At 39.8% G+C, this 27,984-nt stretch overlaps 1 protein-coding gene and 1 long non-coding RNA gene across 6 annotated transcripts in view; one reads left to right on the top strand and one right to left on the bottom strand.

Annotated features, from left to right (window-relative positions):
* Nucleotides 1-27,984, top strand: part of MRPL39 (mitochondrial ribosomal protein L39) — a 237,171-nt gene that overhangs the window by 30,427 nt on the left and 178,760 nt on the right. The gene's annotated exons all lie outside the window — the stretch shown is intronic.
* On the bottom strand, nt 1,133-15,478 carry LOC110742785. The gene is made up of 3 exons (XR_002520852.2): nt 14,217-15,478; nt 6,649-6,732; nt 1,133-2,405 (listed from the first exon to the last, which is right to left on the bottom strand). It is a non-coding gene; the product is annotated as an uncharacterized LOC110742785 (long non-coding RNA).

Here is a 27,984-nt window from a genome sequence, read left to right as displayed (position 1 = left end):
CTACGATGAGGAGATAGGCAGTCAGAAGCCTAGGAGGGCTGGGCATTAGAATAAACCCAGGAACCCTGGTTCTTTGGCTTGTCACCACGGGATTATAGTTAGTTTGGAGCTAGAGTGTCCTTGGGGAGATCTGCTGTGGTAGATCATTTGATTTAAATGACTGAAATGTAAAAGTTTGAAAGTTTGTGTTTAACACTTAATGCATAATAGACATTGTGCTTTTCACATGCATGATTTCATTTAAGCCTACATCCTATGAAATATGAAATATATTCATCATTTTACTGATGAAGAAATTGAGGCTTAGCGGAAGATTAAGTAACTATCTTAGGCTTCATGGAGTGTACTCAAATGCTCTTCAAATAAGGCATTTCCCAGCACAGATTTTCTTCAAGTGCCTTTGTAATGTTCATAGCTTTTTATTGTAACAGCAGGAAGGTTATACTACAATAGTTTATTCCAGCCCTAATGTTCTATGACTTTGTGTCTTTAGGCAGCAAGTAGGATTTTGAAGAACTGGGACTCAAAGCAAGGAATCCTCTTGTAGATATACAGTGGCAGATGAAATGAAGAAACACTTTTTCACTCTTGTCACCCAGGCTGGAGGGCAGTGGCACGATCTTCATTCACTGTGAACTTCACCTCCTGGGTTCAAGTGATTCTCCTGCCTCAGCCTCCTGAGTATCTGGGATTACAGGCACTCACCACCATGCCTAGCTAATTTTTGTGTTTTTAGCAGAGACGAGGTTTCACTATGTTGGCCAGGGTAGACTAGAACTCCTGACCTCAAATGATTCACCCGCCTTAGCTTCCCAAAGTGTTGAAATTATAGGCGTGAGCCACTATGCCTGGCCTGAAGAAACTCTCTTGAGTATGTTCTACCTACATGGAAGCTCCATGGAGCCATGAGCTCATTCCACGGGTTAGGAGAAGGAATTTGTATTGGCAGCACATACAACTTGAACGGAAAGTGGGGCAAAGCCAAATGGGTACTCTTATGTGAGAATACTGTGTCCTAGGAGTCAGGAAAGTTCCCCTTAGTATCCTCATAATTTTCTTCCATTGTCTTTTTTTGGCAGATATCTTCTGAAATTATAATTTGTACTTTGCGAAAGAAAATGGGCCATAAAAATTATTTTAAATCAACTAAAGACTCAGATTTATTTGGTTACAGTGAATAAACTTGACAAAATGTTGAGAAGAGTTGTTAAAACAAGTATACATTAAATATACTAACAATTACATTTGGTTACATGTTGGTAAGTTATAGTTATTTAGAAAAACTGCATAGAAACCCAAACCTTAAAAAGTCTACAAATTAAATCATTAGCTTTTCTCTTCTCTAACAAAGTAGGGTGACTAGTTCTTGGATTAACCCAACTATAACATGGATGGAGCGCTTGATTATCTTACAGAATATTCTCTATCTCACCTAAACCTCACAACAACCTTGTAAAGCATTATCCCCATTTCATGGATGAAGAAACAGGCTTAGAAGTGGAAAGGTAGATTCTCTGCTTGCACAACCATATTATGTGGCTTAGCTATTGAACTTGAACCTAGATTTGGGACTTCATTTCAAATATGAGTTTTTTAATTAAATCTTTGTATCTTGTATGGAAACAGTATCTCACTAGCTCTCAGATGTTATTTACCCTGCTACTTGTTAAAAATATCTCATTTAAAAAATTCAGCTTCATAGCCTTTCAATTTCCCTTTAAGAGTCAAATGAAAGTATTAATTCTAAACTGAAGTTGCCTAAACAGAAAATCGTTACATGGGGGAAAGTACCAGTTTCTAAATATTTTTAAAAATGTTGCCAGACAATCCATGATATAACTGGAGGTTAGTAGTCCTTTAATTTTTAACTACAAAAATATTATAGAAATTTGTGTTTAGCCCACATTTCTAACAGTTGAATCAAAGGTATTTATGAACATTATATTGAACAAGTCAAAACCTGCAATTAAGAATGACAGGAATACATTTTCTGTTAATGATAAAAACAAACGTGGGCTTGATATTTAAATGAAAATGTTTGCATTTAGGATACTACTGATAAATCTTTTAAATAACCTTACTTTTAAAACTTAGTTTAAGGTTGAACATCCCAGTGACCAGATTATGATTAACAGATTGAAAAATGATAAAGCCTGAAGTCTAAGTTTATCCAGCAGGGTGACTCATGCTTCTTTGTCATCCTCCCACGGCAGCAATTTGTTCCATGTGAATGCTAGTAACAGGCATCATACCCTGTTAATGCTAACATGTAGGAGTCAGTTGGAGGTAAAAACCCCTATCACGATTAGCATTAACAGCATACAGCCTACAGCAAGCCTTCAGCACTCAGAGGATGAGGCATAAAGAATTTAAACCACAGATTTCCCCTTCCTGGTTTGTGCCACCTGCAAGAGAGAAAGAAATGTTTGTGTATGCACATGCGGTTATAAAGCTGGAGTGACAGAATATAGTAAATCTGAAAGGAAAATAGTCCATTTTCTCTTGAAGGAGCTAATTAAATCCTTGGAAGTAATTTGTTGAAAGTGGTAGAGAAATTGGCAATTAAAAGATGACATTGTTACCTTTAGGCATATTTGAAAACTTTTTGAAAATTATGTTTTCAATTCTATTCTCTAGTTTTGAATCAGGTACACATATGTATCATCTTCTTTAAATCAAAAACAAAAACCACTCTTCAGAGTTTCCAAATGCCAAAATGCAAAGAGGGAAGCTTGCATTCTGACACAGTATAGTTTTTTTTTTGTGTTTTTCTGATTTGTACTTCATCTGGGAGCTAGACAATTAAAGGCCCAAATATTCAAAATGGTCCTTTATGATTTATGAAAATTAAAACCCAATTAACCTGTTTTATAAAGGTAGGGTTCAGGCTGAATTTTTCATTCTGTAATAAATAGTTGAAGTTTTACCTTTATTCTTTCAGGAAATACGATACAAGCAATGGAGGTTTGCCTACAAATGAATCTATCTGAAAATGTCCCCGTCTGCTATTTAGAGATTCCTTTGGGGAAAGCAATACCCAGTGGCTTTGGTTTTGACTACATAAAGGAAGTATGACTTAAAGAGTCCTCTGTGTTTCAAACTACTTGTGTTAGGCAGAGAGTTGATTAAAAAAAAGAACAAGATGAATTTGCTACTTCCTTTTAGAGTCTGATTTTACTCTCTCAGATAAAGTGACATTTCTCCCACAGGTTTCTGATTTCAGTGTTACTATAGCAGAACCTAGAAGTTAGAGTATCATTCAAGTATGTGGTCTCCTGCAGTACAAGAGGGGAATCACCTTTTCTTTTATTTAATAATGAAACCAGCTAGATACAAAAATGTGACTAAGTTCAAAAGAAACGTATGAAGTAAAAAATTCCCCAGTGAATATATTTTGACGGGGCAGAATATCGTGGTTTGGAAATTTCCAAACCAAGGAAATATATCATTCTTACTGATAGTATTTTTTTTAAACTTTACTGTTTTCTGAGATGAATTAGTTGATGATGAAAAAATTTGGATTAAATGATGTGATTTCAGGAATTCAATTCATTTGATAGAATTTTAGTCAATAAAGATTGTAAAAATAAGGACTTTTTTCCCCCCTTACAGGGTCCTGGACACAGTAAATGCTTAATAAATACATATTAATAATCTAGCGTTAGTGCCTCCCCAGTCAAGATAACTCACCCTTTTCTTAAAAAGATGTGTTTAATTTGTATTGATGGTAAATTGCTTGCATACTATTCTACCCATAAATTTTATTCCTGTTCTTTAAAGGTAACATATGAGCACAGGTATTACAATAAATATATTTAGTATACTGATTGGCTTTTCCCTCTTTTTAAATAAACATCTGAATTGCCTGATTAGAGCACTCAGAAAAGTGACAGTGTTTTTGATAATGTGTTATATATATTAAAAATTCTAATAGCTTTTTTATTGGTTCAAACTCTAAATGTATATTGAAATAAAACATGTCACACAGGTCCCCATTTGTTCTCAAACACAACCTTGTCATACAGACGTGATGAATTCCTAACACTGTAGAGAAATGAGAAGTTTGTCTAAATATACTGTAGAACCTTAGGTCATATTTAAAACCCAGTGATAGATGAAAAACATTAATGAACAGAATAAAGGAGAACATATCCCAGAATGTATATATATATTATTTTCAATTTAAAAATAGTAGACTTTTAAGGACATTAAAATGACCAGAAGGTCATTCATCCATCAGTGTGGAGTCTACATCCACTTCCAGTGTTTTTGACTGGGCTAATCAACCAACAACAGAATTGCTATGTGCCTGAGTGGGAATTAGTGGTCATAGACAACAAAGGCCAGTCTGTTAGCCAAGGCATTGGGCAGAGGGTGCTTTCATGAGGTAATAAGAAATGAAGTACTTCTTTCTGGAATCAGTGTGGCCACCAGCTGGTAAAGTGGCAGGGGAAGAATTATACACAATTATAAGCCTGACAATCAATAGCGACAGTGCTAACCAAGAATGTGACAAGCATAATGTTTAATGTGTAGCAATACAAGAAGGATTTATATGAATTATACATTAGAAATTAGATTGGGGTCTTTGATTAGGTAGTTCTGCAGATATACTTCCAGTCCTCCCCTCACACCACAATACTTATGCCTACCACATGAAATATCCATTGTCAGTATAAGCTTTACTATGTAGCATAGGTTCCAAGTTAAATATTCTTAACAGAATTACTACACACTGAGTATCAAAATCATTCCTGCTCACAGTGGGTAAAAAATCTACCAAGAGGAAGCACTATGTAGATCAGATTAATGATAACACCAAGTATCTTTCATTATATGACGGGCAATTCTTCCTCTTGTAGTAAGAAGGAAGCTGAAGGTGGCACTTTGGGAAATTTTTCCTTAGATTATGCTTTTCCGAAGGACAATTTTTTGGGGGACAGGGTGGAGTGTGAGCATAAGATTTAAGAATATCTGGCCAGGTGTGGTGGCTCACGCCTGTAATCCCAGCATTTTGGATGGCTGAGGTGGGTGGATCACAAGATCAGGAGTTCGAGACCAGCCTGACCAACATGGGAAAACCCCGTACTAAAAATACAAAAAAATTAGCTAGGCATGGTGGTGCGCGCCTGTAATCCCAGCTACTCCGAAGACTGAGGTAGCAGAATGGCTTGAACCTGGGAGGCAGAAGGTTGCAGTGAGCCGAGACTGTGCCACTGCACTCCAGCCTGGGCAATAGAGCGAGACTCTGTCTCCAAAGAAAAAAAAAGATTTCAGAATATCCTTTTATTCTTACCTTGTTGATTTGCCAGGAAAGACATTATCAAAACTATATATTCAGAGCATAATATGTCCTAAGTTTGTCATTAAAGTTCTGGTTTTCCTTCAAAAATTTTTTATTGTGGTGAAATATGTAATGTAATGTAAACATAATGTAAGTTTAACATCTTAACCACTTTTTTTTTTTTTTAAGATGGAGTCTCCCTTTGTCACCCAGGCTGGAGTGCGGTGGCGCGATCTCCGCTCACTGCAGGCTCCGCCTCCCGGGTTCACGCCATTCTCCTGCCTCAGCCGAGTAGCTGGGACTACAGGCACCCGCCACCACGCCCAGCTAATTTTTTGTATTTTTAGTAGAGACGGGGTTTCACCGTGTTAGCCAGGATGGTCTCGATCTCCTGACCTCGTGATCCGCCCGCCTTGGCCTCCCAAAGTGCTGGGATTACAGGCGTGAGCCACCGCGCCCTGCCATCGTAACCACTTTTAAGTGTACAGGTCAGCTATATTAAACAGTCATAATGTTGTACAACCATCATTAGCATACATCTCCATAACTCTTTATCTTGTAAGGGTCTCGTTTTATGTCTAAATCATAGGTTATATTCTTCTACATTTATGTATATTTCTATATTGCTGCTTATTCTCAGCACCAACCATTTAATATTTGCAACCAAAGGAACTGCACACCATAGTTTTCTTTAAAAAAAGTTACAGTGGTCGAATTTCAGAACCAAAGCGATTGTGGGATAGCTCTAATTTTATTTACCCTGAAATATACAAATAATTTAAAACTACTAATTTGTTGTTACAAATCAAATGTACATCTATTTTTACTGAAAGTCATCTTATATTGATGTAGCAATACAAATTCTACGTCCAAAGCCATTTTAGTAGGTGAAATGTAATTATGTTGTTGAAAATTGAAGTGATTTAGTTTAGGTAACTTCCTCTAACTATTTTCTCACTAACATTTATGTGTACCAATCAAAAACATAATCATTAAGATGGAATAATGTTGATTCCTATTTGGATCCATTTGCTAAAAGCAATTAGCATATATTTGCATATGTGGAAGCAGTATCTGGCTTTTCTATCAGAATTTCTTCTAATTCTCTATATTCTGCAGCTGCGGTTTGGGTTTATGTCATGGAAATAAGCAGTGATTAATGCAAGTATATAAAAATCAGGATTCTGTGAAACTTTGGATTTGTCGTAATTTTTAGAATAACAACGATTTCTTGGTTACCTTTTGAGGCAGGGTCAAAAGTTGAAAGTGGCTGCCCACATGATGCACCAACAGCCTGCCTCTATGAAAACTCTGCATCTGTCAGAGTGTTTCCCTTCCCTGTTACTTAAGACAGAATTCCTTACCATTAGAGCCATCTCCATTGGGTGGGAGAGCCAAGGTGACAGGTAAGGTCTCTGGTAGGTTGTTCTTGAAATGCAGACAGTTATCTGGGGAAAGAGGGTTGGGTTGAAGTTGACAACATCGCCTTAGATGTGTTTATTAGGTTAGTCAGTCATCTTTGAAAGCAGAGATCAAGGGCTGAGGAGAGAGGACCTGGGATAGGTAGATTTTAATGGGAATAAAGAGTAATTTAGAGGAAAGATAAGGATGTACCCCAAATAGTTTGATAGTTCAGTAGTTTTTTATTTATAATTTAAGCTCACACTTTTCACGTCCAGCATAAAGCAGCAACAAATTAAGTATTTAGACTATCATCTGAGTTTTAGTTCTCTGAGTTTCAACCTCTCTACATGCTATAAAATGTCATATAAAGTGTTTAATTTCTCAGAGATTCTTCAGGAAGACTTGCAGTGTTCTCTGACAAAAAGAAAATCCAAATGACTGCCTTTCTAAAGTGTATTTATTTGTGTAAAGTTTATCACATATTTTCTGTAGAATATGATTCTGTGTTACATCAGTAACTGACGTTAAAGATGAGTCAACTTCTCTGCTACCAGGGAATGAGATAAAGAGTATTATGTTTCCTCTTAACTCCACATGAGTTCCATCATTAACAAGGGATTGATGGTGGCCAACTGGGGTCACGTCTTCTGAAGCACACAAACTCATCTTTAAAGGTAAAAATGGATTGTTCTGTAGGAATAACTTACATCCTGAAATCTTGGTGAATGATAAGATTACCACTTTTCAGATCATTAACTTTAGATATAAGAAAAATTCCCTGAATAAGCCATTGCTGGGGGAAAAATTATAAACTTTTCATGTCATGATATTTTATTTACTTCCATAAAAACTTAACATCACTTCTTGATATTTCTAATTGAGAGTTCTTTATTGAAAAATAGCAACTATTTCTCAATTAAGAGCTCCTTATTGAAAATAGCAGTTTGCACACAAAATAGCATAACATTCTTTTCTGTATTTTGAGAATTAAGAAAATAAATGTTTTTAAAGATATATGCCAATAGTGATATTTAACACATAAAAGTGTGATGGATTTTTGAAGTGTCTTAGAAGAAAGTCAGTGTGGATATTGCAGGGTCACTGTGGAAATGTATATCAGTGACTGTTTAGTTGTAAATGCACAAAAGAGAAAGAATGTCAGCCTTAGAGGATTATCCTGCTTTTCCCAATTTTAGAACCAGGAAGCTTTTACTGAAATGACTTTGTGGAACTTATTTACAAGCTAAGTTACCTTCCCAATAGTTTTATTATGGACAGTTATTAGTGCTTTCACTTTTCTGATGAAGATGTGTTTAAAAAAAAAAAAAAAGGTTAGGAATTTCCTCTTCCCCACCAGACTGATTATGTGGAATAAGCAGAAGCAGGATGACAGCCAGCTGGAGTCTGACTGCGGGGACTCACTTCCTCAACACCCTGACCTCACACTGGCTCAGCGGCAGGTCTGAACTGTGCTGAAATGTTATAGAACAAATGTAAATAAAGCTGTGGGTAGGGAGGGGAGAGCTAGTGGGAGAGATGCGTTCTGTTGCTTTAAGTGATGGCCATTCTTTCTTATTTCTTGTTTCCACAAAACGTTTTCCATTTGTCTAACAAACTTCTTAATATCATATTTCCATAAGATAATTTTAATACTTTTTAAAATTTATAATTCGATTTTGATGTCTTTTCTCCCCACTCCCAGGGAGCAGAAAATAGGTTGGCTGTTATCTGCTCTGTGTTTTGTCACCCTTCCATGAGGCCTCCTTTGTGCATTTGAGTTCACTGTTTATGCTTAACACTGAATTTCAACAAAATGCCTCATTTGGAACTTATTATGTGTTACCTGTTTGTTGTTTATATCCTTATGTCTGTATCATCAGACAAAATTGCTTTTCTATTTCTGTAAGCTACAGTTTATCTTTTTCTGCTTCCACACACCATAATGGCCCCAAGCAAGGGAGAATTTGTGTGCTAAAACTATTTAAGGCAAATGGAGCAAATTCTGTAAACAAAAGGTTTGGTTTTGCCTTTTTAAAAATTCACTCTTACATGGATGGGATACCCTGTGTTATAAGGCAAAGACCATTTACATGTTACATTCCCATGGCATTTGACCCAATGCTTTAACAAACCAAATGAGGGTCATGATCGCTGCTCCACAAGATGTCACCATACACACTCTTAGGCACTAGATATACCTACTTCAAGTGTTCAAGTATGGACCTGTCTTCTTCGCCTTCCTTATCTTGTACTCTCAGATAGCACACTCCTGGAGGCTGGTTTCTCCTCATCTCCTGATGGGACCCTGCTTCTCTATCTTCCCCAAGGTGGCTAGTCCTCTCTCCATCCTCTGTCAGAGCACTTATCACACTGGATGGTAATTATTTCATGTGTCTCTTCTTAGTGCTGAGGTGTATGTGATGGCAGAGACTGAGTCTTCCCTCAGTGCTGGATATACAGCTGACAGATACTCACTAAATACTTTTGAATGAATGTTTGAGAGTTTCCAAAGGCATTTCTATCTGCACAGTGGGCTTTTATTTGGCACTGGAGCATTTCAGGACCTAACTGATATGCAGGTTCTTGGAGAATTTAGTAGAAGCTTACAAATGTGGGGATATATTAATAAGGTTTGTTGGCATTCCAGATTGGCAGTGGACCCTTTTTAGAAGATTCCAGGCTTGGATCTCAGTCTGTCAAGTATAAAGTAAAGCTGGAGAATACTGGTAGAAATCATCGTCTGGACTTGTGGGTAAAAATTAAGTTTCATCCCGGATTTTAAAAACCACTCTTGGATGCTATAATCATGTGTTTTCATTGCACAGAACCATGTCCTTGTTCTTAGGAGATCCATGCTAAAACATCTAGAAGTTAGATGCCAGGTTTGCATATAGATATATAGAGAGAGATGGGTAGGGACACAGAAAGATAAGTCAATGTGGCAAATATTAACAATTAGCAAATCTAATTGAAAAGTAGGAGTGTTCATTGTTCTGTTGTTTTCAGCTTGCCTGGGTTCCATTCCATACCCTACCAGTGTTACTAGCTGTGTGCTATTTGGCAAGTTAATAAACCTCTTTAAGTCTTAGTTGTTTCCCTGAAAATGGAGATAAAGGTATAACTTACTCAGAAAGTCTTGTGAAGATGAAGTGACAATGCAAAACATTTAGTTGGGTGCCAGCCTCATAATCAGGGTTCAATGAATGATAGCCGTGATACTAATGACATCAGTCATCAGTGCTTAGTGAGTACTTTATAAGTACTCTACATCTATCGCATGTTACCCTTGCTATTTTAAAAGTACAAGCCCAGATACATTTACCACTGTATAATTGAACCGTTATATAAATTAGAGGTTATCTACAAGCAGGTAAAAGCCAAGTTAAAATAATTCTTTGGTTTATCCTAATCTTTAAGTTGTAAAGTAACTGCTAAAAGATACACCAAAATGTTTTCTTGGAAATAATTTTCAGAAGTATTTTAGTAGTTTTCATTTGGTTAAGGAGAAGGATATGCATTCTGAAACAAAAATTCTAAAAACCAGACAACTTTTTACCGTGTCAGTGTGGTCTCTGAAAATTCGTGACACAGTAAAATGTCTTTAAAATGTCTTTACTTTCTCAGACTGCATTTGTATCTCACCTTCCAAATTGATTTCTTATAATACACAAGATCATCCACTGAAACAAAATAATAGCAACACACAGGGCTCCCTCTGTGCCAAGCACCTAAGTGTTTGATGTCTACTAACTCAGTTATTCCTCCTCACAACCTTAGGAATGAGTATTCACACCCTCCCCATTGAAACATGGGGGCCTTGAGGCACAGGCAGGTGAAGTAACTTGCACAAGGTTAATCAGTGGCTAAGGATAATGCGGCTGGGTTGCCTACCTGGGCAATCTGACACCTGTTTCCCATGCTTGGAACCGTTATTTGTGTGAGCATACAAAGGACCAGAGCATTTTGTTAAGACAGCCAGGAACTTATAATTTGTGTAGAACACTCTCGTTTATGGAGAACTGGCATAAATGTCATTGTAGGGCATTGTTTCACCTTATCCAAACATCAGCCTCACAATTTCATTAAATCACCTATTTGATATTCTTCACTAATCTTTCCTTCTGCCAGTGCCTTAACTATCTACTCACACAAGGTAGCAATATCTGTGCTAATCTGTTCTAACAATTAGCACAGATATTAGTGATCTGTGCTAATTGATTAATATCTCTGCTAATTGTTTCTCAGAATTAGCACAGATACTCACAATCTGTTTTAAACTACAGCAACTTAAGCTATGTTAAGCCTCACTTTCTGGTGAGTGTGTCACTGTGTGTAAGGGTGGTGATTTTAGGAATAACATGTTCTTCCACATTGCTGAGAGCCGTGGACTTTGAGTGAGGATGCTGAACTGCTCAGACATATGATGTGCTTATTTGAGGACAGATGTGCTTTTGCGCTGGTTTTGCTTAAGGCTCTGAATATTATAAGACCAAAGACGTTGATTGATGGACAGAACTTAAGTGTTTCAGGGCAGATTAGAATTACACAGCAGTGATCATATTAAAAGCATTGCATTTCCTTAAGAGTCTGAGATAAGAAAAAGTTTTTCATATATATATTTGAAACTCATATATGAAAGTTGTAGCTACTGAGAGGTGGGATAAAAAGAGGCTTTTAAAATTGTAATATTTTTCCTTGAAAAGTAGTGTTTCACAATTGTGTTATTCTATCTAATTTAAGGAAACATGTAACAGTTTTGAGTCCAGTAAGATCAGTGAAAGACAAAAATACATTCTATAGTGAATTATGATGGTACTTACTTTGACTTTCTTTGGACATAGAGGACCTAAATTTACTAAGACCAGCTGTGTCTCAGGAGGTATATGAAAGTGAACTTGGTAGTTACACTGGAATCACAGAATTTCATCAGTGTAAAGGATTTTAGAAATGATTCAGTCCCGGCCACCCATCAGCCACCCATCTTAGAGATGAGAAAAATGAAGCACAGAAATCTGCAGAGTTGATACTAGAAACAAACCACGGTTCTTAGGCTGGTGTTCCTTCCCCAATATTAGGCTTCTGCAGAGTGGCAGCCTCATATCAAAACAATACGGCTATTAAAATCAATAGCTTCAGCTAAGCAGTAGCCAATGACTAACAAAAATGGAGACACCAACTAGTTAAGGATAGAGATGCTCAGTCCAAGTGAAGGCCAAGAGTCTACATCCCACTTTCCTCTATTCAAGCTATTTTTGCCTACTACGTTTAGAATACTGATTATGAAAGTGGACCCCCAAAGAGGGTCATGACTGAGGTTCAAGGAAGCCTCTAGCCTGCTGACGCCGAATGCAAAATGGTGTGTGAGGATGCACATTAAAAAAAATTTTCCGGGAAGAGGATATAAAATTTCCATTAGATTCTCAAGGAGGTAGGAATAAAGGATTTTAATAACTGTTACTGTAAAATGAAAGAATTCCTTTAAGTTGAATGGCACATCTTAGTCATGACATGAAAAGCTGATAAATAAAAAAACTTTTCAAAAGTTAAAACCTAGGGCTTTTTGGGGTAGATTTTTTGATTTATAGAAGACTGTTAAGATGAGGTATTGAAAGATGAAGGTTACAGATTTTCCATGTTGGCACATGGAAAGTAAAGAATGGCAAAATTTGTAGCACATTCTAATTAGTTCAAGTATTTATGTTACCAAAATTGAAATGCTATCAAATTGCATAGTAACATCCCGATAGCCTTTCCTCTAACTTTTTGGGTTTGTAAGGGTAGAGTGGTGCCTATCCTGCTCACTTTTGTCTCTCTAGCATCGCGTCCAGCACAGGCAGACTGTGATGACTTTTTTTTTGGTAAAGACCAGTGAATTACACTTTTTACACATGATTAGGTTAAAACAAGAGTAGATATTTGTGCAAACACCACTCTTCCCCCTTGAAGTGGTTGTAGGTCTCAGACAGTGCTAATTTTTCTCTTTCTTAATGTGTGTGGTTAGGAAGCTGGGTCCTGTGGCCAGAGTGAGCTGACCCGCTATGTGAGGAAACTTGCTTGTCACAGCCTAATAAGGAGTAGTCCTTGTGGCAGAAGTAATTAGTAAATGTGCTTTGGTCATTTGACAGAAATCAGGGAGGCAGCAAGGAGTCATGGAAATGAGCCCAAACTGAGAGTCAAAAACCTGTGGTCTGCCGACACCCCCATCCCACATCCGTACCTAAAAGCAGGCTGTGCACTAGGGACCTAGTGACCTTACTAGAAAAAACTCAAATTATCTGAGCCACAAGTCCTCATGGGCAAAATGTGGATACCACCACCTAACCCTGCCAATTTCCTATCATTGTGACTATCAAATTAAACCACAGGCAGGAAGTTGCCTTGAAAACTTTTTATAGCGTATATTACTGTTCACATAGATAAGCAATTAACTTTACATATACCCGTTTTTAAAAGATCAGTCCTGTGATTAAAAGTTTGGCTGCCCTAATTCACTTCGATTATACATTATGTTAAAGCCATATAAAAGAGGCACTACTTCTTCAGAGAGATGAATGGAGATTGCAAGCAGTAATTTTGGCTTTGGAATATACACATAATGTCCACTTGACCTCATCCATTTGACACAAAATGTAAACTAAATTATGAGCATCATTAGATACCTTGGCCTTTTCAAATCACACAGGGTCCTGGATCTGCTGTGTGAAGCTGGAGAAGTAACTTCACTTCTCTGGGCCCCAGCTCCTTAATTTTTAACATACTTTGGATTCTTATATCTTTGTCAGCTGTCAACTTCAGTATTTTTAGGTAAACTTCTATCCATAGTCATCTCAATATACCTGCTTTAGATGATACAAACTTCAAAAGATCCGGCTCTCCCTCGTAAAACGTGGAGGACAGACACCAAGGGGGTTTTGTGAGAGTAAAGGCAACTGCTCAGCAAAAACGCACCGTGGCACAACAGGAGCGAATAAATACAGACGCTGATTGAGCGTTTGCTCCATCTTCACTTCTGTTAAATGAAGACATTGATATCTAAAATGCTATGAGTCTAACTTTGTAAAATTAAAATAGATTTGCAGTTATTTTTCAAAATAGAAAATATACAAGTTTTGAAGGCAGTCTCTTTTTCCACACTGCCCCTGTAGTGTGTTTTACACACTTCTCTGGCTGCTTCAACAGGGGAAGTTGGTCCAGGGCCATTATACAGGTACCTCCCCAACCATCCAAGGAAACTTTGCAAAGAAGCTCAAGTGTTAGGTTTCCAACACCCCTCCTTCCCCCTGCCTCTGCCCGCGGGAATCCGTCCAGCGCAATCTCTGGTCCCGGGCGAGGCGACACCTCTGAGTCCCCAGGGGGCACCCGCAGACGCGCGCGGGACCGAGCCGGGCTCCACGGCCACGTGCGCGCTGCCCCCGCCTTGCCCCGCCAGTTCACCCGGCGGTGACCCTCACACTGAGGTCCCCCGGCGTCCCTGCCACGTTGAAGAGAGGAAAGGCGGGCGGGAGCGCGAGACTGAAAGTCGGCGTACCTGCAGTGCCAGGAGCGTCTCCTTGGTTCCCCGCGCTTGCTCTGCGGGCGGCTTGGGGCTCCGCGATCCGCTCCCTTCCCAAGGCTGCAGGCGGCGCTGGGCCCGGGCTCGGCTGCGCACAGGAAGCCCGCGCCTGCGAACGTGCGACCCTTTTATAACTCACTTGTGACTCATAACCGACCAGGCGCCTTTTCTGCAAACCCCCCCCCCCCCCGCTTCTCCCCCCTCCTGCCTGTTCTTGGAACCTACGGCTTGAAAAACTTTTTTCTTTTTAAAGGAAAAGTCGAAAAAGCCCAGCGCCCGGGGAGTTGGTGTTTTCCCCTTTCCCTTTCTCGTGGGTCATTGCGTGTGTGTATTTTTTTCTCTCGACACACGCCGTGTACTTTCCTGCACCCGCGCCGCAAGGCTCAGCCTCCAACCTTTGTTCTTAAAGAAAAGGAAACGCCTTCAAGTGACGGCCCAGACGTCGCCCGAACTTTCAGTCGGCTGGAGGGGGAAGTGGCGACTTCTTGCAACTGGATGGCAGGAGTGTCTCTGCTCTCTCCATGCAGGGAGCCCGAGAGGAGCAAGTGGGAGGTTTTCCTCCTCGACCGAATCAGCTGGAGCCAAGCAGGTCCCTAAGAGAGGAAGAAATGGTCTTCAGGCGATCCTGTATTTCATCCCTACCTCATCACCCTTCAAGAGCCCGCTTTTGGTTTGGAATATGTAACTGGGCTTTGAGAACGTTTGTACTGTGTCTGGTACCCGCATTTATACTTGGGATGTCAAGATACAGGACCTGAAACTTTAAAAATTTTAACCTTACCAACATTCTCCCCTTGCCCTCCACTGCCATCTCCAGGACATATTCCTGGAGCACATGGGCCTTCAGTCGTTTTAATTTTTCCTCTCTCTTTTCTCCCGGACCCTGCCACAAGGGGAACATTTTCCTGGAACAGCCATTTGATTTTGGGGGATGGAAAGGAACAAATAGATGTAAAGCCTGGCAAGTTTATCCTGCAAGCCTAGTCGAGTAACTCATTCATGAGTATCAGTTCAATAAACGTTTAGACCTTGAAGAAGAAGGAAATATGAGGAAGAGAAGGAGGACAGGAATAGATCTAGCCTCATCATCATGTGACTGGGGCCTTTTTGTAAGAAAGACGGGGCCACTGCTGGATTGCATTGCAAGTATCCAGTACTTGGACCTCCCTGTCAAGGGCACACGACATTTTAGAATAGTTTGTATTAAACTGATGTCAGTTTCTAGGACCCCTGAATACATGTCAGAGCTGGAAATCCCGTAGTACTTAATTTACAGATGGCTCAGGTTGGTTAAGGAACTTGGGAGCATTTTAAAATCCTCTATTCTTAAGATACATACTTTTTCTCTTCCTTATAATTCAGACAAGAATAATCATGATGATAACAACTAACACTTATAAAGCATTTGCCGTGTGCCAGATCCTGCCCAAACACTCCTTATATGCATTAACTCTTTCAGTCCTCACTATGATCATATGAGGGAGGAGCATTATAATTTCTGTTTCCAGATGAGGAAACCGAGCACAGAGAGATTAAACATGTTACCTTAGGTACTAGTAAGTAGTCAAGCTGAGATTCAAACTCAGTTCCAACCCTGGAGGGCTGGCTCCATAGTCCAGTCTCCCTGCTTTCCAGATCCATGTGACATCGAGGAGCTGGGGAAGTTGTGCAGTGGGGCATGTGACAAGGATGCATGGTCAGAAAGCCCTGCAAGGCCTTTCTGAATTTCCCATTTCTCATTCTAGGTTGAACTGTATGAAATCACCCATAGGCAATTCTAGGATGACCTTTCATCCCTAGAATGACAAGTTTGTATAATTCACTTTAATAGAAGCAGGAAATTGCTCAATCCTCCCTTCCCTCAGTGATGGAAGTAATTTCAGGTCATGTGCAAACCTCCCCATTTTAGGTCCCAGTTTGAGACATCCAGAATAGTGGATGGAGAAATGGGTTTTAGGAGTCAAATACACCTGCATTTTACACTAATTCTAGCTGTGGAATCTGAAGGTTAACCTTTCTGTGTCTCAGCTTCCTATAAATGACAATGATGATGTCTCCCATTAGGGATTACTGTAGACTGAATCATGTTCTCCTCAACTTCATATGTTGAAGTCCTAACCCCCAATGTTATCCCCATTTGGAGATAGGGCCTGTGAGGAGGTAATAAAGGTTAAATGAGGTCAAAAGGGTGGATCTCTAATCCCATAGAGCTGGTGCCCTTATGAGAAGAGGAAGAGACACCAGAATTCCCTTTCTGTCAGAGATCAGTCAAAGCAGAGGTCATGTGAGCACACAATGGGATGGTGGTTTCCTGTAAGCCAGGAAGAGAGTCCTCACCAGAAACCAAACCCCGCAGGACCTTGATCTGGAACTTTCTAGCCTGCAGAATGTGAGAAAGTAAATTGTTGTTGTATCAGCCACCCAGTCTATGGTATTTTCTTATGGCAGCCCTAGCAGACTAAGAGGGATATGATGATTAAATAAGGTGATGGATAAAAAATACCTGCTCCAGGCTGGGCGCAGTGGCTCACGCCTGTAATCCCAGCACTTTGGGAGGCCAAGGCATGTGGATCACGAGGTCAGGAGATCGAGACCATCCTGACTAACACAGTGAAACCCTGTCTCTACTAAAAATACATAAAAAAAAAATTAGCCAGACGTGGTGGCAGGTGCCTGTAGTCCCAGCTACTCAGGAGGCTGAGGCAGGAGAATGGCGTGAACCTGGGAGGTGGAGCTTGCAGTGAGCCAAGATCACACCACTGCATTCCAGCCTGGGCAACAGAGAGAAACTCTGTTTCAAAAAAAAAAAAAAAAAAAAAAAGGACCTGCTCCAAATGGATAGCTCGAGAAAGTAAGGGCTGGCCACCTGCCCACCTGCCGGGACAAGTATTATCCCATGGATGTTGTTGTGGGCTGAATTGTGTCCCCCTTCCCCCACCTCCCAAATTCATATATTGATGTCCTAACACCCAGTACTTCAGATGAGATCGGGTGTGTGTGGGGTGGTATGGCCGTAGACCACCCAGTACTTCAGAATATAACCTTATTTGGAAACAGGGCCTTTGTGGATGTAATTAGTCAAGATGAGGTCATATTAAAATAGGGTTGGCTCCTAATCCAATATGACTGATGTTCTTAGAAAAAGAACATGATGTGTAGAGAAAGAAACACATATAGAAGGAAGACAGGGTGAAGAAACATTGGGAAAAGATGGCTATCTACAAGCCAAGGACAGGGGCTTGGAACAGATCCTTCCCTCACAGCTCTGAGAAGGAATCAATCCTATTGACATCTTGATCTTGGACTTCAGCTCACAGAACTGAAAGGCAATAACTTTCTGTTGTTTAAACTACCCAGTTTGCAGTACTCTGTCACAGCAGCCCTCGCAAAGTAATATGGATGTGTCTCCAGGGCTGATGGGGCTGTGTTCTCATCCCTCATCTTACCCTCCAGAGACTGAGCAGCTCACATCAATGACCTTCTAGATAAGAGTGGCACTTGTTGATATTACTTAATATCAATAATGATGAATAGATTGTGACAATGGGCACAGCTACAGATCAATGATGAAGTCTTGCTAAAAACATCATAGTTTCCTGAAATTCTACAGAAACCAACAATAACCACACGGAATGATTAGGAACCAGCCTTCAATCTCTCTCCTTAAAAAAAAATAAGTGGTAGAAAAAAATAAAAATAGTTTCTGGAGGTTTAGTACTCAACGATCTTGAAGCTCAGCCCTTCGGAAGAATGTAAGACAGAGATGGTGAGTGAAGAAATAGACCCACATTTCAGGCTTGACCAGCTTATTTATTGTGGCGCAAGGTTTCAGTTCACTGTTTACCCTGTTGTACAATAACATGGAGATAATTAATTATTTTGTAAACTTGTGGTTGCTCTCCATCCCTCAGGATGAAACGAGCTGAGTTGGCTTCCTTTGGACCCCATCAGTGGCGCAACCATAATTAGTGCCTGAGGCTAAAAAAAATGTAGCCTTCATAAGATGTTGAGACTTCATAGAGAGTGTTTGTTTTTATTTTTTACAGACAAAACGTCAGAGAGTTTTTTCTGTCATAATTTAATTTTTATTCCTTTCACTGTTTATAACATTTGGAAGCCCAATTCTGGTCTATGTTGTTTTCACCCACGTTTCCTCTGTAAATGGGTTGCTGCTTTGGAGTATTATGTGATACTCTTTTTTTTTCTTTCTTTTTTTTTTTTTTTGAGACGGAGTCTTGCTCTCACCCAGGCTGGAGTGCAGTGGCCGCATCTCCACTCACTGCAAGCTCCGCTGCCTCGCGGGTTCATGCCATTCTCCTGCCTCAGCCTCCCGAGAAGCTGGACTACAGGTGCCTGCCACCACGCCTGGCTAATTTTTTTGTATTTTTAGTAGAGACGGGGTTTCACTGTGTTCGCCAGGATGGTCTCTATCTCCTGACCTCGTGATCCGCCTGCCTCGGCCTCCCAAAGTGCTGGGATTACAGTTGTGAGCCACCGCGCCCGGCCTATGTGATACTCTTAAATGCTGGGATGCCTTTCCCTTCAGAGGGTAAAGGAGCAGCTTTTTTTTTCTCTCTCTCCATCAAATAGATGAAATTTACAAATTACAGAGAATTAACCTCTCAACTTTATCTTTCCCATTCACCCCTCCAGAAGGCACAGTGGAATAAAGTCAAACCTCTGCAAAGGAGACCAGTGTTTTCTGCAGTGAGTTACAGGCTCTTTTTAGCAATTGTTTAATCATTTGTGCCCATCAAATGCCTCTTAAGAATTCTTTTGTCTGTTCATACACTGCCTTCCATAGATAAATTTTTTCATAAAATTTAAAGTTTTCGATAATGCAGAGGTTTTGCTCTTGGCTCATTTCTTCATGTGAACATTTTGGGAAGCCAGGTTTTCACAGTCTTTTGGAAATTTTCATATAATGGAGGAAAAGTTAGATTCTGGGGAAAGGACCAAGATTCTCAAAATATTTTTGTTCATGAACAACCTTGGAAGGTAACTATTCTGCTTCCATATAGATGTCATCATCATCACATCACATATAGAGAAAATTCCTCCACCTGCCCCCCCATAGCGCTCACTTCCCTCAGTATCTGACCTCAACCATATTCTTATCTCAACTGGCCTGGCTCAGTGTTTCAAGCTTCAGTTTGTGAATTGATGAGTCACCTGTAGTAAATTACTCTACACTGTCTTATTTCCCCCGTCCTTCCTCTCTGAAATAACTGGGGAGACTTCTCTGAGCACCAACAGTGTCTGTTTTTATTTTTTTCAACTTTTATATTCAGGGAGTATGTGTGCAGGTTTATTATGAGGGTATATTATGTGATGCTGAGGTTTGGGGTACAATTAAACCCATCACCCGGGTAGTGAGCATAGTACCTAGTAAGCAATTTTTCATCCCTTGCTGCGCTCCCTCCCCTATCTTATAGTCTCCAGTGTCCATTATTCCCATTTTTATGTCCATGTGTACCCCCCGCTTTTTTTTGAGACAAAGTCTTGCTCTGTTGCCTGGACTGGAGTGCTCACTGTAACCTCTGCTTCCCAGGCTCAAGCAATTCTCATGCCTCAGCCTCCTGAGTAGCTGGGACTACAGGTGTACACCACCATGCCAGGCTAATTTTTGTATTTTTAAGTAGAGACAGGGTTTATCCATGTTGGCCAGGCTGGTCTTGAGCTCCTGGCCTCAAGTGACCCACCCACCTCGGCCTCTCTAAGTGCTACGATTACAGGCATAAGCCACCATGCCCGGCACTGTGTACTTAATGTTTATTTCCCACTTATAAGTGAGAACATGTAGTCTTTGATTTTCTGTTTCTGCATTAATTTGCTTAAGATAATGGCCTCCAGCTGCATCCATGTTGTGCAAAGGATATGATTTTGTTTTTTTTAATAGCTGCATAGTATTCCATGCTGTGTATATATATCATATTTTCTTTATCCAATCCACCACTGATGGACATCTAGACTGATTTCATGTCTTTGTTATTATGAATAGTGCTGGAGTGAACATACAAGTGCATGTGCCTTTTTGGTAGGACAATGTATTTCCCTTTGGGTATATACTCAGAATGGGATTGCTGGGTTGAATGGTAGTTCTATTTTTAGTTCTTTAAGAGATATCCAAACTGCTTTCTATAGTGGCTGAAGTAATTTAAATCCCCATAAACAGCGTATAGTTATTCCTTTGTTTTCTGCAACCTCACCAACATCTTTTATTTTTGGGCTTTATAATAATAGCCATTCTGACTGGTGTGACATGGTATCTCATTGTGGTTTTGAGTTGCATTCTCTGATGATTAGTTGTGATGAACATTTTTTCATATATTTGTTGTCTGCTTGTATGACTTCTTTTGAGAAGTGTCTGTTCATGTCCTTTACCCACTTTTTAATGGGGTTGTTTTTGCTCATTGATTTAAGTTCCGTATAGATTATGGATATTATACCTTTGTCAGAAGCATAGTGTGCAGATATTTTCTCCCATTCTGTCTATCATCTGTTTACTCCGTGGATAGTTTCTTTTGCTGTGCAGAAGCTCTTTAATTTAGTTATGTCCCATTTATCAATTTTTACTTTTGTTGCAACTGCTTTTGAGGACTTAGCCTTAAATTCTTTGCCAATTTGATATCTGGGTTTACTTCTAAAATTTTTACAGTTTGAGGCAGCAATATCTATTCTTGTGTTCTTTTTCTGCCTGAAGACCAAAATGTATAAACCAGGCACCTGGAACCAAGCTGAGAACTCAGTGATACTCTCATATTGCTCATTGAATGAGTCCTAGGACTGTCACAAAATACTATGACTTAAATAACAGAAATTTATTGCTCACAATTCTGGAGGCAGGAAGTCTAAGATCAGGGTGCTAACTGATTCAGTTCTAGATGAGCACTTTCTTCCTGCAGACAACCACCTTCCTGCTATGTTCTCATATGACCTTTCCTTGGTGGGTGCATGTGGAGAGGTATACCCACCTCTCTCCCTATCTTTATAATACCACTACTCCTGTTTAGATTAGGGCCTTAGCCTTATAACCTCATTAATTACCTCCTGAAAAAAGCCCCATCTCCAAATTTTTATTGGTGATTAGGGCTTTATTGGTGATTGCTTAAGATAATGACCTCCAGCTGCATCCATGTTGTGCAAAGGATATGATTTTTGTTTTTGTTTTTATAACTGCATAGTATTCCATGGTGTGTATATATCATATTTTCTTTATCCAATCCACCGTTGATGGTGGGAACACCAACGTTGTGGGGGAACACAATTTAGATCATAGCATATTGCCCATGGCCCCCCAAATTTACTTCCTTCTCACGTGCAAAATATATGTATTTTAACTTGATAGCCCACAAAAGTCCAACATAAACTGAAATCCAAAGTCTCAGCTAAATGTCATCCAAATCAGATATGGATAAGACTCCAGCTCTGATTCATCCTGAGGCAAAATTCCTCTCCAGCAAGTCAGATAAGTTATGTGCTTCCAAAATACAATGGTATTACAGGAATAGGGTAAACATTTCCATTTCAAAAAAGAGAAATAGAAAAGAAGGAAGAGGTCATACGTCTCAAGCAAGTCCAAAAACTTAGTGAGGCAAATTCCATTAGGTCTAAAGGCTCAAGAACAATTTTCTTTGGTTCGATGCTCTGTCCTTCAGACCCAATGGGATGACAGCATCATCCGCATGGCTCTAGTTGGAGGTCTCACCTCCAAGACTTCAAGTGGAGACGATCTGACCTTTAGAAACCAAGGTGGTGGCCCTGATGACCTCTGGATTGCCTGCAGGGTCATTTTCCCCTCTTCTTTAAGAATAGGATATGTGTGCAGCCAAATAGCTCTGTTGTCTGGTCAGATCCGAGAAGTTCAATAGCTTTCCTTCATTTTGTTCAGTCTCTGTTCCCTTCAGTTGAGAAGGAAAATATTTTGACTCATATGATCTCATTAGCTCTTTATGAGGTGATAATCCGGCTACACTTTGATGTTCTCTTCAGAGCATGCTTTCTCATTTTTTGCAATATGGGTAGACTGAGAATTTTCCTAATATTCAAGTCCTGTTTTTTTTTTTTTTTTTTCTCAACAATCCCTTCTTCAATTAACCTCTCTCCTTTCACATATTCCTAAAAACAGCCAGGAGGAACAAACCCAGTTCTTCAACACTCTGCTTAGAAATACTCTCAGTTAACTATCCAGTTTCATTGCTTTCAAGTTCTATCTTCCACAAAACACTAGAATATGATCACAATTCAGCCATGTTCCTTGCCACTATGTAACAAGCATAACTTTTTCTCTAGTTTCCAATAGAATGTTCCTCATTTTCATTTGAGACCTCACCAGAATAGCTATTAACATCTATATTTCTGCCAACATTCTCTTTATGTGTATTTACCTTTTCACTGAGAAGATTGAAGCTTTCTTTCCAACTCTCTATTTCCATATGAAACCCACCAGAAATTGCTTTTAATGTCTGTATTTCTAGCATGGACCTCAACACTCTTCTAGCCCCTATGCATTACTCAATTCCAAAGCTGCTTCAACATTTTTGGGTATTTGTTATAGCAGCATTCCATTTCTTGGCATCAAAACCTATATTAGCCTGTTAGGGTTTCCGTAACAAAATATGATAGACTAGTGGTTAAAAGACAGAAATTTACTACTCACAGTTCTGGAGGCTGGGAATTCTAAGACCAAAGTGCCAGCTGGTTAGATGCCTAGGACATGCTTTCTTCTTGGCTTGCAGATGGCCACCTTCTCACGATGGGCTCACGTGGAATTTCCTCGGTGTGTGCATGTAGAGAGAGAGATCTCTCTTTTCCTCCTCCTACGAGGGCACCAGTCCTATTGGATTAGAACACCGTCCTTCTGACCTCATTTTAACCTTAATTCTAAAAGCCCTATCTCCAAATACAATCATATCGGGGGTTAAGGCTTCAACATGTGAATTATGTGAGGGGAGGCACAATTCAGTCCACAGCACTTACTGATTACAAAAATGGTATTTGGCTTTCTTTTTGTATTCTTCTTTTTCATTGTTTTCAGTTCTTTAAAAGTATTTATAGGGGAAACATACAGAGGTGGGGACCATCTTTGGAGCCCTCAGAATGGTATCCTCTGTACCTCTGGGCAATCACAGCCCTCATGGGTCCTTGGTCAGAAGCATCTCACCAGTCTCTGTTGGGGCCTCATCTGTGATTTCTACAGGGGTGTATGCTTTTTTTTAATAAATAAAATAATTTCAATTTTCTTTTTGCCAAGCTTTATTTTTAAATTAGTCAACTATCCCAATGGCCTTTTAAATCTTTTTTGCATCTCCAGGTCTGTTTTAAGAACAGCATTCTAATGTTCATTCTGTTGAATATAGTTTTAAACTTATCCCAGTGCTAGGTTTAGGGTGTGGGACAAAGTGAATCCAAGGGAGTAGCATGAATAGGGGCAGTAAACTGTGGAAATGAGCTAGCCTTGAGCTTCAAGATTATCATTCGTGTAAACAGATACATTATAAAACTAATACAAACATACTCAAGAGGTCACTTGACATTATTCTATTTTACAGAAAACATATGCATCTAAATAAGTTCCAGGCTCAGTTATCTCTGAAATAACAAATACTTTCAGGTGGATAAACACAAAAGAAATATCTCAGTTTCCCACGTTTTCTTCAAGCCTCAAAGGAATGTGTAGTTAAAATTCTTTTTTTTGTAGAAGTGACCAGTATCTTTGATATCATCAGACAACAAAACTTTAGTCATGCTGATTTCTATCCTGTATTTTGGACACAGCTCTTTGTTGGAGTTCTGTATATTTATTCTTCTAAAAAAATCTTCCCTGATTTATCCAGCCTTCATAGTCTAAACTTTTTGTCCAAACTCTTATGGCACTGATGATCAGATTTCTCTATTATTATTTTAGAGACAGGGTCTCTGTCACCTAGGATGAGTTCAGTGGCACAATCATAGCTCACTGAAACATCACATTCCTAGCCTTAAGTGATCCTCCCACCTCAGCCTCCCACGTAGCTAGGACTACAAGCATGTGCCACCATGCCCAATCAATTTTTAAAAAATTTTTATTTTTTGTAGAGACAGGGTTTTGTTATGCTGCCCAGGCTGGTCTTGAACTCCTGGCCTCAAGTGAGCTTTCCACCTCAGCCACCTAAAGTACTGGAATTACAGGCATAAGCCACTGCATCTGGCCCAGATTTCTCTATTATTCACTGTTGCATTTCATACTGTATCATTTGATTTTCTTATTCAGCTGCATTATCAGTGTTTGTTTTTATCTTGCTAACATAAATGTAACATGCTCAAGAACTGAATTCATGTTTTATTTACTAAATTACTATTCCTCATAATACTTAGCATGGTATTTAGTGTTAGGTGCAAGATAGTTAATCAATAAGTTCTGAATTAGATTAACTTTGCCAGGAAACAGAAGACCAACAGAAGAATAGCAAGCGTATATATTCAAAGATGACCTAAACAGGGGTGCAATTTTGAGTCAACAAATTAAGGGTCTGTGAATGCTAATAAATACAGTGTTTGGTATATTTGGTATATGTTTATATAGTTTGGATATACGTCCCTGCCCAAATCTCATATTGAAATATAATCCCCTTGGAGGTAGGGCCTGGTGGGAAGTGATTGGATCATGGAGTTGAGTTCTCATGAATGGTTTAGGACCATCCCCCTTGGTTCTGTCCTCATGATAGTGAGTAAATTCTTATGAAATCTGGTCATTTGAAAGTATATAGCACCTCCTGCCTCACTCTCTTGCTCCTGCTTTCACCATGTGACGTGTCTGCTCTGCCTTTCCCTTCCATTATGATTGGAGGTTCCTGAGGCCTCCCTAGAAGCAGATGCACCATGCTTTCTGGACAGCCTGCAGAACCATGAGCCAATTAAACCTCTTTTCTTTGTAAATTACCCAGTCTCAGGTATTTCCTTAATAGCAGTGTGAGAATGGACTAATACAATGTTGATTAATAAAATTATATTGACTCATGAATGCCCCTACTTGAAGAATAATAGAAATTGATTTTCACGGTGGCAGTTGGTAGAACTCTTGATTTATATGGTCAAATTTATTTCTCCATGATCTTGATCATCTCAGTAATTGGTGCCACCTTCTGCTTTATTGTTCGAGCATCTGTTATTTCTTACGTTCTGTCACTCCACATATCCAGTTCATTAAGAATTCGATAGACTCTACCTCTAAACCGTAGCCTGACTCCACCTACATGTGTCCGTCTCTACTGCTACTACGCTAGTCCAAACCACCATCCTCTTTTGCTTAGACAATTGTCATGCTTTGTTCCCTTTTCCTCCCATAATGCGTACATAGCCAGGGTGGTCTCTTAAAAACCTAACTCTGCTGCCACATTCTTACCTGAAATTCTGCCATACTTGCCATAGCACTCAGGATAAATGTAAACTCCAACCTGGTCTGCAGGTTTACAGCATCTGGATCCCAGTTACCCTTCAGACTTCATTTGTGCATTTTTCATTTTTACTGTATTTCAACCACAGTAGCTTTAGTTGTATTCCTGGAAATTAATGAGCCTGGCTCTGTCTTAAGAATTTACATGGTAATAACCACTGTGTTCATTCTGATTTTATATTCTCTAGGCAGTAAGAGGGCAGTTTCTGAGAAAATCAGCAAACAGAACTGTGGGGGGAATACTTTTGCTAACTCTAATTTTCTAGGGCAGTACAATTCTCTCTTGCCGGTAAAATTGAACTGCCCATAGTGGTGAAACCAGATGAGAAGCGTACCTTACGTGACTTCTCTCAAAAAGTAACGTGAGCTCTTTAGTGTCTCTTTACAAATAATTTCACCTCTTGTTGAGGACGTGGTGATCCAAAGGAGACCAAAGAATAAGTAATGAGAGAGATCTTAGGAATATAGCTTGATATAAATCAGAATCTTGTTCTACCACAGATACCTTCTTCCTCAAAGCACAGCAAGCAAATATCCATGATGCTGGATCATCAGGCCCTAGGGCTCGGGTCGCTGCTGTTGCCAGTATGGGTCCTCCACTCTAGGAATTAGCATGTATTACACAGTGGGAATGTAACTGGAACCCCACAGAGTCCTTTGATATTCAGAGATGTAAATTATCTTTCTGTTGGGCCAACCTCATTTACATGAAGTGATCATTTCCTCGAAGTTTGGTGCCTGAGCGGTCAGTTTCCTGATTACCATCTCTTGGGTAGTGGCAAGATAATAGATGTATTACTAGCCTTCTCTCAATGCCAATTTAAGGGATTTGGGTACAAACCCCAGATGTTTCTTCTCACTTTCTAATTTAAATGCAGGTTCCCAACGTGATAATGGGAGAGCCTCCTAAGTGTGTGATATAGTTTGGATATTTGTCCCCACCCAAATCTCATATTGAATTGTAATCCCTATTGTTGGAGGTGGGGCCTAGTTGGAGATGTTTGGATCGTGGGGGTGGATCCCTCATGAATGACGTGGGCCATCACCTTGGTGATAAGTGAGCTCTCGCTCTGAGTTCACATGAGATCTGGTCGTGTAAAAGTGTGTGACATCTCCCCCGACAACTGTCTCTCTCTCTTGCGCTCTACCATGGGATGTGTCTGCTCCCCATTTGCCTTCTGCCATGATGGAAGCTTCCTGAGGCCTCCCCAGAAGCACATGCTGGTGCTATGCTTTCTGTACAGCCTGCAGAACCGTAAGTCAATTAAACCTCTTTTCTTTTTTTCTAAATTACTCAGTCCCAGGTATTTCTTTATAGCAATACAAAAATGGTGAATACGGTGTGTGCTCACATGGAGGGTTACAAATTATTCTGGTAGGGAAGGTCTTTGGTACTTCCCACACCATACACCAACACCACACTGCTAGAATGTCTTTAGAAGGCAATATCACACACACAGAAGTTCTAATTGAGGTACATCCTCAGCAGGGTGGCTAACTGGATAGGCACTGCCTCACGCAAGTTTCTTATCCCTGGAATGCCATACTAGGCTGTGGTGATGCCACATTGTGATGGCAGTTTTATAGCAGGATGCTTATTTTATATCTATCCATCTATCTGTCTGTCTGTCTGTCTGCCTGTCTGTCTATCTGGATATATAAAAGGCCATATCTGTATAGGTCATCTATAGTAGGATGCTTATTTTATATCTATCTGGATATATAAAAGGCCATATTTGGATAGGTCATCTATCTGGATATATTTTAAAGGCCATTTGTACACAAATGTTCAGGTAAATAACATTAAGCTTGGAAAAATATATCTCAGATCACAATTAAAAGATAAAGATGGTCTAGACAGGCTCCCACTTTATTTTCTCTGAAAAAGAGGCCTAGGTGTGAAGGCCTGGCCTTGGCGTTTTGTCACTTGGATGCTTTGTCCTATCCCTGAGGTGTCTAGCGTGCTTCAAGGACCAAAACGTGAGGTTTACAGTTAAAAACAAATCCGAAGATCCTGTAGCCATGCTCAGGAGCCAGGAGTTTTTTCTTGGAGAAAAGGAATGGTCAGAGCCTTGGTCTGGTGAGAGTGGGAAGCAGGGTCATTAGGACAAGCCCAGGCTGTCAAGTCCTACCCTGCTCCTAGTTCCTTGCTCTTATGTATAGTTGCTTTTAATTTTACAATTTATTTTATTTTATTTTGAGACAGGATCTTGCTCTGTCACCCAGGCTTAAGTGCAGTGGTACAAACACAGCTCACTGTAGCCTCAACCTCCTGGGCTCAAGCAATTGTCCTGCCTCAGCCTTCCTAGT

This window comes from Papio anubis, chromosome 4 (genome assembly GCF_008728515.1).
Source record: "Papio anubis isolate 15944 chromosome 4, Panubis1.0, whole genome shotgun sequence".
NCBI classification, from domain to species: domain Eukaryota; kingdom Metazoa; phylum Chordata; class Mammalia; order Primates; family Cercopithecidae; genus Papio; species Papio anubis.
The sequence above is the reverse complement of the archived record's forward strand: the minus strand, read 5'-3'. Positions and strand labels throughout refer to the sequence as shown.